We start from the raw sequence: 12026 nt of genomic DNA, 5'->3' as shown, positions 1-12026 counted from the left end.
CCCGGATCGCCGCCCCTTGGGCCTTCTGGGTCTCCACCAGCTTGTCGATCGACGCCTTCATCGGCTCCAGCAGTTCTGCCTTCAGCTCCGCAAAGCAGTGTTTGAGGAACTCCTGCTGCTCCTGCGGCCATAGCGCCCACGCTGCTTTGGTCTCCACCCGCCGCCATCTTGCTTCTCCTCCCTCGCACTTTCCGCTGCACTAAAATCACTTTCTTGGCCGCTCCACTCCTGGTCCAATCCATACCGTGCTGGGGGAACCATATTGTCACCTTCCCACGCTGAGAACCGTCGAACAATTGCCGTTGGGGCCCCTCCAAAGAGCCCAAAAGTCAGTTTCTGGCGGGAGCTGCCGAACGTGCGACTTAGCTCAGCATAGCCGCAACCGGAAGTCGCTAAAATCCATGTCGACGATATCATACCCGTTACTCCTCATCACCCCTCCTTCTTGCCTCCTCAAAAAATTCAATCAAATTAAAGACACGGCCCGCTCCAGAACAAATACAGATGGCTTTCCTCGATTAATCCATGCCTTTTTAAATGGAAATTTATATTGTCCCAAATTTTAATCTGCAATGTGCCCATCACTTAGGTTAGGCCGGTTCAGGCCTCTCTTTCTAAGCAGATCTCCAGCATCACACCTGTAGACAGAGATGATTGGAAAATAATGCCCAGATCTTCCACCATTACTTCCCCCGTTTCCCTTAGTAACCTGCAATATATTTCATCCAGACCTGCTGGTTTCTTCTCTTACAAGTGGTCAGCACTGCTGCCTCACGGCGCTGAGGACCCGGGTTCGAATCCGGCCCCGAGTCACTGTCCGTGTGGAGTTTGCACATTCTCCCCGTGTTTGCGTGGGTTTCATCCCCACAACCTAAAGATGTGCAGGGTAGGTGGATTGGCCACGCTAAATTGCCCCTTAATTGGGAAAAAAAAAAATTGGGTACTCTAAATTTAAAAAAAAAAGAACTTTGCCCACATCTGACTTTGCACGCTTCTGGTCTCCAATATATCCTACTCTTTCCTAAGTTATCCTTTTGCTCTTTATGTCAATATGAAACATCATTGAATTCCCTTTCATTTTACTTGCTAAGATTTTTTTCAGGCTCTCTCTTTGCGTTCCTAATTTTGGTTTTATTTTCAGCCCTGCGTTTTCTATATTCTGCAGCATTGAATCTTGGCACCAGATAGAGGAGCTCTTATTTTTGCTGTATTTTACCCCTTGTCCTCTTTATCATTAAAGGGGGAGGCGTCCAGATTTTGGGCTCTGACACTTCTACTTTGTTGGAACATATTTGTTCTGAACCCTGTTTTTCTCTAATGCTCCGACACTGATTTATCTTCCAACTGTCTGTTCCCCATTCAATTTTCCCTAATCCGCAGCTTAATAAAATTGGCCTTTCCCCAGTTTAAAACCCACCCTCTTGGTCTATCTTTGTCCTTTTCCATAACTACTCTCAGTGAATTATGATCACCAGCACTAAGATGTTCTGCCACTGGTACCCCTTCCACTCGGTCACATTCGTTCCCTAAAACTAAATTCTGGACAGAGTGGACGGGGAGAAACGGTTTCCACTCGTGAAGGGATCAGGAACAAGAGGGCACAGGTTTTAAAGTAAAGAAGCAAAAACAATGAGAAAAATACCTTTCCACACAGCGAGTGGGTATGGTCTGGAATGCACTGCCTGGCACTGTGGTAGAGGCAGGTTCAATCAAGGCATTCAAGAAAGAATTAAGACTGAAAAAAAAAGGCAGGGTAATGGGGGCAAGGTGGGGGACTGGTACTAATTAAAGTGCTAATTTGGAAAGGCAGTGTGGACATGGTGCTTCCTGCACTGTAAAGATTCTGTGCTTCTCAGAACGGTCTTGTTAGGTTTGTTACATACTCGCTAAAAAGGTTTGCCTGAAAGTATTTTAATAATTCCATACCCTCACTGAATTAAACCAGTTACTATTAGGTAGCTGAAAGGTCCCAATACTGCTCTTTGCTCTGTACTTCCCAGCAATCTGGCTGCATATCAGCTATTCAGAGTTTGCAATGCAAAGAATTCAGTGTGTCTCATCGGTATGCAACAAGCTCGCATTCTCAGGTTTACATGTCACACCCAGTGCAAACAGTCTCACACCCAGTTTGCTCCAATAAAGCCTTGCACTTAATAGTTTGCCACAATCCGAGTGCCGGTGCTGCAATGCCCTGTTGCGTGGGAACAAGGGGAAGGATTTGCATTTCTGTAGCACCTTACAAGGCCTCAGGGCATCTCACTGCGTGCTTTCCAGCCAGCAGAAGCAGAGTACAGCTCCAGCGCAGAAAGAAGCCATTTGGCTCACCCGTGCCTGCACCGGTCGACAAAGAAAAAGCTAGCTGCCCGCAGCATCTGGTCAGCAGCCATGCAGGTCGTAGAACTTCAGGTGAAGATCCAAATGAGTTGAATGCATCAGCCTCAATCACCAAACCATGTAGTGCATTCCAGACATCCACCACTGTCTGGGTGGAGGCTTTTCCTCCTGTCCCCTCTATTTTGTCAATCACCTTAAATCTATGCCACCTGGAAACTGACTTCTCAGCTTGGGGAAACAGGGCTTTCCTGTCTCCGCTACCCAGCTACTCAATTTTATACACCTCAAGTCTCAGACTCCTCTGTTCTAAGGAAATCAACCCGAGTCCAGGATTTCTCAAAGTCAAGGTCGTAACTCGGACGAGCGCCAGGAGGGTCACGTAACGATCGGTCACGGTGTTCCTGATCACGGGAGAAGCGCCCAACGGCCTTTCAAGAAGGCCGGCCGTCCCGTGCATGCGTTCCCCCTCGTGCAGGCCTGGAGCCCAGCAAGGCAGACCGTCTCCTCCTGACTTCAGCGCGCTGTCCCAGTAGTTTCCTCCTGGCATCAGCGCACTGTCCCAGTACCGTCTCCTCCTGAGTTCAGCGCGCTGTCCCAGTACCGTCTCCTCCGGAGTTCAGCGCGCTGTCCCAGTACAGTTTCCTCCTGGCATCAGCGCACTGTCCCAGTACCGTCTCCTCCTGAGTTCAGCGCGCTGTCCCAGTACCGTCTCCTCCTGACGTCAGCGCGCTGTCCCAGTACAGTTTCCTCCTGGCGTCAGCGCGCTGTCCAGGTACCGTCTCCTCCTGACGTCAGCTCGCTGTCCCATTGCCGTCTCCTCCTGACGTCAATGCGCTGTCCCAGTACCGTCTCCTCCTGATGTCAGCGCACTGTCCCAGTACAGTTTCCTCCTGAAGTCAGCTCGCTTTCCCAGTACCGTCTCCTCCTGACATCAGCGCGCTGTCCCAGTTCAGTCTCCTCCTAACGTCAGCGCGCTGTCCCAGTACCGTCTCCTCCTGACATCAGCGCTCTGTCCCTGTACCGTCTCCTCCTGACGTCAGCGCGCTGTCCCAGTACCGCCTCCTCCTGACATCAGCGCGCTGTCCCAGTACCGTCTCCTCCTGACATCAGTGCGCTGTCCCAGTACCGTCTCCTCCTGACATCAGCGCGGTGTCCCAGTACCATCTCCTCCTGATGTCAGCGCCCTGTCCCAGTACCATCTCCTCCTGACGTCAGCACGCTGTCCCAGTCCCGTCGCCTCCTGACATCAGCGCACTGTCCCAGTACCGTCTTCTCCTGACGTCAGCGCGCTGTCCCAGTACCGTCTCCTCCTGATGTCAGCGCGCTGTCCCAGTACCGTCTCGTTCTGACGTCAGTGCGCTGTCCCAGTACCGTCTCGTTCTGACGTCAGTGCGCTGTCTCAGTACCGTCTCGTCCTGACGTCAGCGCGCTGTCCCAGTACCGTCTCCTCCTGACGTCAGAGCACTGTCCCAGTACCGTCTCCTCCTGATGTCAGCGCGCTGTCGCAGTAGTTTCGTCCTGACGTCAACGCGCTGTCCCAGTACTGTCTCCTCCTGACGTCAGCACGCTGTCCCAGTACCACCTCATTCTGACGTCAGCGTGCTGTCCCAGTAGTTTCCTCCTGACGTCAATGCGCTGTCCCAGTACCGTCTCCTCCTGACGTCAGCGCGTTGTCCCAGTACCGTCTCCTCCTGGCGTCAGCGCGCTGTCCCAGTACCGTCTCCTCCTGACGTCAGCGCGCTGTCCCAGTACCATCTCCTCCTGATGTCAGCGCGCTGTCCCAGTACCGTCTCCTCCTGGCGTCAGGGCGCTGTCCCAGTCCCGTCTCCTCCTGACATCAGCGCGGTGTCCCAGTACCGTCTCCTCCTGATGTCAGCGCGCTGACCCAGTACCGTCTCCTCCTGACGTCAGCGCTCTGTCCCAGTACCGTCTCTTCCTGACGTCAGCGCGCTGTCCCAGTGCCTTCTCCTCCTGACATCAGCGCGGTGTCCCAGTCCCGTCTCCTCCTGATGTCAGCGCGCTGTCCCAGTACCGTCTCCTCCTGACGTCAGCGCGCTGTCCCAGTACCTTCTCCTCCCGGCATCAGGCCACTGTCCCAGTACCGTCTCCTCCTGACATCAGCGCGGGGTCCCAGTACCGTCTCCTCCTGACATCAGCGCGCTGTCCCAGTACCGTCTGCTCCTGACGTCAGCGTGCTGAATCAGTACCGTCTCCTCCGGCCGTCAGCGTGCTGTATCAGTACCGTCTCGTTCTGACGTCAGTGCGCTGTCCCAGTACCGTCTCCTCCTGACGTCAGCGCGCTGTCCCAGTGCCCTCTCCTCCTGACGTCAGCGCGCTGTCCCAGTACCATCTCCTTCTGACGTCATTGCGCTGTCCCAGTACCGTCTCCTCCTGACGTCAGCGCGCTGTCGCAGTACCGTCTCCTCCCGACGTCAGCGCTCTGTCCCAGTACCGTCTCCTCCTGACGTTAGCGCGCTGTCGCAGTACCGTCTCCTCAGCACGCTGTCCCAGTACCGTCTCCTCCTGACCTCAGCGCGCTGTCCCAGTACAGTTTCCCCCTGATGTCAGCTCGCTTTCCCAGTACCGTCTCCTCCTGACATCAGCGCGCTGTCCCAGTACCGTCTCCTCCTGACGTCAGCACGCTGTCCCAGTGCCTTCTCCTCCTGACATCAGCGCGGTGTCCCAGTACCGTCTCCTCCTGATGTCAGCGCGCTGACCCAGTACCGCCTCCTCCTGACGTCAGCGCTCTGTCCCAGTACCGTCTCCTCCTGACGTCAGCGCGCTGTCCCAGTTCAGTCTCTTCCTGACGTCAGCACGCTGTCCCAGTGCCTTCTCCTCCTGACATCAGCGCGGTGTCCCAGTACCGTCTCCTCCAGCCGTCAGCGTGCTGTATCAGTACCGTCTCGTTCTGACACCAGTGCGCTGTCCCAGTACCGTCTCCTCCTGACGTCAGCGCGCTGTCCCAGTGCCCTCTCCTCCTGACGTCAGCGCGCTGTCCCAGTACCATCTCCTTCTGACGTCATTGCGCTGTCCCAGTACCGTCTCCTCCTGACGTCAGCGCGCTGTCGCAGTGCCGTCTCCTCCCGACGTCAGCGCTCTGTCCCAGTACCGTCTCCTCCTGACGTTAGCGCGCTGTCGCAGTACCGTCTCCTCAGCACGCTGTCCCAGTACCGTCTCCTCCTGACGTCAGCGCGCTGTCCCAGTACCGTCTCCTTCTGACGTCAGCACGCTGTCCTAGTGCCTTCTCCTCCTGACATCAGCGCGCTGTCCCAGTACCGTCTCCTCCTGATGTCAGCGCGCTGTCGCAGTAGTTTCGTCCTGACGTCAACGCGCTGTCCCAGTACCGTCTCCTCCTGACGTCAGCACGCTGTCCCAGTACCACCTCATTCTGACGTCAGCGTGCTGTCCCAGTAGTTTCCTCCTGACGTCAATGCGCTGTCCCAGTACCGTCTCCTCCTGACGTCAGCGCGTTGTCCCAGCACCGTCTCCTCCTGACGTCAGCGTGCTGTCCCAGCACCGTCTCCTCCTGACGTCAGCGCGCTGTCCCAGTACCATCTCCTCCTGAAGTCAGCGCGCTGTCCCAGTACCGTCTCCTCCTGGCGTCAGCGCGCTGTCCCAGTACCGTCTCCTCCTGACGTCAGCGCGCTGTCCCAGTACCATCTCCTCCTGATGTCAATGCGCTGTCTCAGTACCGTCTCCTCCTGACGTCAGCGCGCTGTCCCAGTACCGTCTCCTCCTGACGTCAGGGCGTTGTCCCAGTCCCGTCTCCTCCTGACGTCAATGCGCTGTCTCAGTACCGTCTCCTCCTGACGTCAGCGCGCTGTTCCAGTACCGTCTCCTCCTGATGTCAGCGCGCTGTCCCAGTACCGTCTCCTCCTGACATCAGCGCGCTGTCCCAGTACCGTCTCCTCCTGATGTCAGCGCGCTGTCCCAGTACCGTCTCCTCCTGACATCAGCGCACTGTCCCAGTACCGTCTTCTCCTGACGTCAGCGCGCTGTCCCAGTACCGTCTCCTCCTGACATCAGCGCGCTGTCCCAGTACCGTCTCCTCCTGGCATCAACGCGCTGTCCCAGTACCATCTCCTCCTGACGTCAGCGCGCTGTCCCAGTACCGTCTCGTTCTGACGTCAGTGCTCTGTCCCAGTACCGTCTCGTTCTGACGTCAGTGCGCTGTCTCAGTACCGTCTCGTCCTGACGTCAGCGCGCTGTCCAGTACCGTCTCCTCCTGACGTCAGCGCGCTGTCCAGTACCGTCTCCTCCTGACGTCAGCGCGCTGTCCCAGTACCGTCTCGTCCTGATGTCAGCGCGCTGTCGCAGTAGTTTCGTCCGGACGTCAACGCGCTGTCCCAGTACCGTCTCCTCCTGACGTCAGCACGCTGTCCCAGTACCACCTCATTCTGACGTCAGCGTGCTGTCCCAGTAGTTTCCTCCTGACGTCAGTGCGCTGTCCCAGTACCGTCTCCTCCTGACGTCAGCGCGTTGTCCCAGCACCGTCTCCTCCTGACGTCAGCGCGCTGTCCCAGTACCATCTCCTCCTGATGTCAGCGCGCTGTCCCAGTACCGTCTCCTCCTGACGTCAGCGCCCTGTCCCAGTACCGTCTCCTCCTGACGTCAGCGCCCTGTCCCAGTACTGTCTCCTCCTGACGTCAGCGCGCTGTCCCAGTGCCGTCTCCTCCAGACGTCAGCGCTGTCCCAGTACCGTCTCCTCCTGACATCAGCGCGCTGTCCCAGTACCGTCTCCTGTCCCAGTGCCGTCTCCTCCAGACGTCAGCGCTGTCCCAGTACCGTCTCCTCCTGACATCAGCGCGCTGTCCCAGTACCGTCTCCTCCTGACGTCAGCGCGCTGTCGCTGTATCGCGACCAACTGACATCAGGACGTTGTCCCAGGACCAAGTTTAGTTTTTTTTAAACAATGGAGTCTTCCCACCAGAAGCGACAGCAGAGAGGTCACATGCCCAGCACACGCACGGACGTACAGGGCATGTGATGTCCGTGCTTCGGGTGCGAAATCACGGAGGAGAGATTCCCCCATTTTGTAGGTGCCAGCAAACAACGCAACAGGACTGTGAAAAATTGAAAATGGATCATTTCTTAATAAGGAAGAGAGGGCCAGAAACAAAAACAGGCCAGGGATCTCACAACTAAATCTGCTGGTGTGAGCTGTGCAGGAGAGTCCGCAGTGGGACAAAGCAGGGCTGGTGTCAGCTCCAGGAACAACCCTTTAAGAATCTGAAATTAAGGCAGCACGGCGGCGCAGTGGTTAGCACTGCTGCCTCACGGCGCCGAGGTCCCAGGTTCGATCCAGGCTCTGGGTCACTGTCCGTGTGGAGTTTGCACATTCTCCCCGTGTTTGTGTGGGTTTCGCCCCCACAACACAAAGATGTGCAGGGTAGGTGGATTGGCCACGCTAAATTGCCCCTTAATTGGAAAAAATGAATTGGGTACTCTAAATTTAAGAAAAAGCTGAAATTGGGAACAAAGCAGTAATATAGATGATTTTTTTAGGTATGGCTTTATTAACCGTGCCAATGCAAATCAAGGTGCAAAGCCCATGTACGTTATATACAGGGATATACTGGCAAATTAAAGTTTAAAAGCCTCAAACCTTCAAAGGCGTGTTAAGCATGGCGAATTGGAGGACAAACCTCTTGATTCTTTTTCAAAGGGTGCAGCAAGAACTTAAATCATCAGCTGAAGTCCTTAGCAGTAATGCAACGTTGAATGACAAAGCAAGTGAGAGCGTGAGGATCAAGCAGGATCACCTGTCACATTAAGGGGGGGCAGCACGGTAGCATTGTGGATAGCACAATTGCTTCACAGCTCCAGGGTCCCAGGTTCGATTCCTGGCTTGGGTCACTGTCTGTGTGGAGTCTGCACATCCTCCCCGTGTGTGCGTGGGTTTCCTCCGGGTGCTCCGGTTTCCTCCCACAGTCCAAAGATGTGCAGGTTAGGTGGATTGGCCATACTAAATTGCCCATAGTGTCCAAAATTGCCCTTAGTGTTGGGTGGGGTTTCTGGGTTATGGGGATTAGGTGGGGTTACTGAGTTATGGGGATAGGGTGGAGGTGTGGACCTTGGGTAGGGTGCTCTTTCCAAGAGCCGGTGCAGACTCGATGGGCCGAATGGCCTCCTTCTGCACTGTAAATTCTATGATCTATGTAATTAAAGCGAAAATGGTGTTGTGGAGGTCGGCTGATGTGGTTCATGAAGGTCGGCCATTTGGCAAAAGTGGGTGCCAGGAAAATAAGTTTGAGAAACACTGCCCTCGCCTGTTCAATCTCTCCCCGTAGCTACAATTTTCAAGCCCTGGCACCATTCTTGTAAATCTCCTCTGCTCTCCAGAGCTTTTATGTCCTGCCTGTAATGTGGTGACGAGAACTGTACACAAAACTCCAGCTGTGGACTAACAAGCGTTTTATAAAGTTCCATCATTACATCGCTGCTTTTGTATTTTCCATCATTATATCCCTGCTTTTGTATTCTGTGGGCGTGACTTACCAGCCGCGTCGTGCCTGAACGGGGGATGCCCCTGGGATTCCCGGCAGCCAGTGCGCCTCGCAAGATCCACCTGGACCTCACGAGGTCGCGCAAGCAGGATCCCACCCTCAATCTGCATGACCATGCCCCACACACGGGAAATACCGATCTGGCAGCATCTATCATCCTCCCGAGGGAGTCCTCAGCTGGGCGCCATTCAGTACTCGTCCACACAAACGTGGGGGTCTCCCGGGCCAGTGCACCCTGAACCTCCTTCTGGAACACGGGCACCGAGGCACTTCCCACGTGGCACTGCCACGAGTCAGGGCTGAGGGGGCTATGCCCCATAAAAGGAGGTTGGGTATAAAGGGTGAGGGGGTGTTGGGCAGGGATGAAGGGGCCTCTGGAAGGTTGGGGGGGGGGGAAGCTCACTCCGATATTGGATCACCCTTTCAAAATGGCGGCCCAATCTTTGAGGAGCCGGTCTGGCCAGTGAGGTCAGCTCCCCAGTGATGAAAATAACTCTAAGTGTGGGCTACCCCGGAGAGAAACTCCCCAGAGCCCAAAAAAAGTGATTCAATAGCGATGGGTAACCTGCTGACTAAGCTGGTGGGAAACTCCCAACAAAACCTGCCACAAATGAGGCTTAGAAACATTTTCATTAGATCACGCCCTATAACTCATCAAATAAGGAAAGCATTGCAGAACTGTTCTTTATCACCTTGCCGACCAGTCCTGCCACCTTCAAGGACCTGTGCACATGCACTCCCAAGGTGGCTGTGCCCTCTGTGTCTTATTGTTTGTGCACTGCCTGGCTGTGTTTGCCCTCTCCAAATGAAGTACACCTCTTGAAATGTCGGAGGAACCAATTTGCAACTGTTTCTTGGCTTTCATTGCAGTGGTGGAAACGTGGCAATCGATCCACACACAGCGAGCTCCCACAGGCAGGGACGAGAGATAAATGATCAGGTCCTCAGTTTTACTGACGTTGGAAGAAACACTGGCCAGAGGGCACCAGAGAGAACTCCCCTGCTCCTCATCACAATGGAGCTCAAGAGTCTTTTCCATCCACCTGAAGGGGGCAGATGGGGCGTCACTTCAACGTCTCGTCTAAAGGACGGCACATGCAACAGGGCAGTATCCCTTCCGTTCTGCACTGGCGACTCACACCGTGGTTACAGATTTTTTTTATAAGGGTGGACTTCGAAGGCTGGCACAGCAGGAGGCAAATCAGCGCCCAGTCACTGGCACCGTTCCCCTTACAATTTCCCCAAATCATTAAAACAAAGATAGACATCCGCACCAAACTGGCACAGTTTTCTGACAATGTGGGCATCGTTCAGTCGATGGAGCAGTTTGACACAGTACATCTCGTGCCTGTTTGTGAAACTTTGCTGGGCACACAGACACAGCTGTGTTTCCTGCACTGTTAAACGTGACTTCCCTCCCCTCCCCCACCATGACAGCGACTCCCAACTCTCTCTCTTGTCAACGTGACAATTATTTCCCGAGCCTTCCTCCCTTGCTCCTTGTGAATTCTTAAATACCCTGCTCTGCACATGCACAAGCAAGGACACTGCACCATCCCCAAAGACAGTCTGCCTCTCCCCCCCCCCCCCCCGGAACTCGCTTCGCCTGCAAAATGTGGTCTCCTAAGACCGAAATTTGGCCTCACCTCATGATCTCTTCGATTCAAATCATCTTTCTTTCTCTCCGACCGTGGCAATCAGCCACCAAACAAGTTTCCTTATAACAATCCTGGGAAGCGGTAAATCTGGAAGGAAAACTTCACTCCCACAGTACTGCGTAGCATTTGCAGGATCTGCAGAATTTTACGGTGCACCTTCGGCTTGAACTTTATCTTTTTCCTCCTGCTAGCATTCTCCACCTCTGAAAGCACTCGACTCTTACTGATGGACAGCACGGTCTCTGCCGGATGCTCACTGGTATGTTGGGCAGGCTGCTAATCTTCCAGGCTGGGCCTAGGCAATAGAACTCCACCCCAGAGAACTGGAACAAGGTCAATGTGGACTGCTACAGAAGCCTGGTCACAATATCGGGCACTGCAACCTTGGACATTATGCAGCTTGCACTGTCCTGCATCTCAGGATAAAAATTCACCGTCTCCACAGCCTGCACAGCGGCAGCAGTGTGTACCACCCACAAGGTGCAGTAACTCACCCAAGTTCCTTGGAAGCAACTTTGGACCAGTGCACGGTAGCATAGTGGTCAGCATTGTTGCTTCGCAACTCCAGGGTCCCAGGTTCGATTCCCAGCTTGGGTCACTGCCTGTTCGGAGCACGTTCTCCCCGTGTCTGCGTGGGTTTCCTCCGGGTGCTCCGGTTTCCTCCCACAAGTCCCAAAAGACGTGCTGTTAGGTGAATTGGACATTCTGAGTTCTCCCTCTGTGTACCCGAACAGGCGCCGGAGTGTGGCGACGAGGGGATTTTCACAGTAACTTAATTGCAGTGTTAATGTAAGCCTACTTGTGACAATAAAGACTATTAATTATTAATACAGACACCCAGTGTAATTCTGTGGGACCAGAGTGGCTAATAGTGAAATATAAATTCAATAAAAAATCTGGAATTAAAAGTCTAATGATGATCATGAAACCCATCTGCTTCACTAGTGCCCTTTAGGAAAGGAAATCTGCCGTCCTTACCCGGTCTGGCTTACATCTGCCTCCAGACCCACAGCAATGTACTTGACTCTTAAATGCCCTCTGAAATGCCCTAGCAAGCCACTCAGTTCAAGGGCAATTAGGGATGGGTAAAAAATGCTGGCCCAGCCCAGCGACGCCCACATCCCATGAATGAATAAACTGCAAGGTTGTTATTGTTGAGAGTAACACTCTGGCAGGATGTAAAACCTGTCTTGCACCAGATCCAATCATTTTCCCTGGTGAGCGGGTGAAGCTAAAACTGTCCCCCAGGGCTCGAGCAAGATTTCATCGCAGGTTGATAATGTCAGCCATCTCATTTCTGGAACACACGATAACATTTATTCTGTTTTTTTAAAAATTCAGCTAATCCAATAATGTGACAAAATCAACTGAACAGCGATTCTGCGCTAAAATAAAAGACAAGCGATAATTCAAATAGGCAGCTTTGAATGACCGTATTCGGATTCCTGCACGTGTGGATGCACACACACTATGCCCCAAGGTGGATGGGGAGAAACAAAGTTAGACTTTTGCTCTGAGTTACTACATT

At 53.9% G+C, this 12026-nt stretch overlaps 2 protein-coding genes across 8 annotated transcripts in view; both read right to left on the bottom strand.

Moving 5' to 3' along the window:
• Positions 1-12026, bottom strand: part of dynlt2b (dynein light chain Tctex-type 2B) — an 832392-nt gene that overhangs the window by 653399 nt on the left and 166967 nt on the right. The gene's annotated exons all lie outside the window — the stretch shown is intronic.
• The window catches only part of LOC140389525 (choline-phosphate cytidylyltransferase A-like), a 63454-nt gene that overhangs the window by 44794 nt on the left and 6634 nt on the right, over positions 1-12026 (bottom strand). The gene's annotated exons all lie outside the window — the stretch shown is intronic.

The sequence above is a fragment of the Scyliorhinus torazame genome, chromosome 14 (genome assembly GCF_047496885.1).
Source record: "Scyliorhinus torazame isolate Kashiwa2021f chromosome 14, sScyTor2.1, whole genome shotgun sequence".
Lineage (NCBI taxonomy): Eukaryota > Metazoa > Chordata > Chondrichthyes > Carcharhiniformes > Scyliorhinidae > Scyliorhinus > Scyliorhinus torazame.
This window is presented reverse-complemented; position numbering and strand designations above follow the sequence as displayed.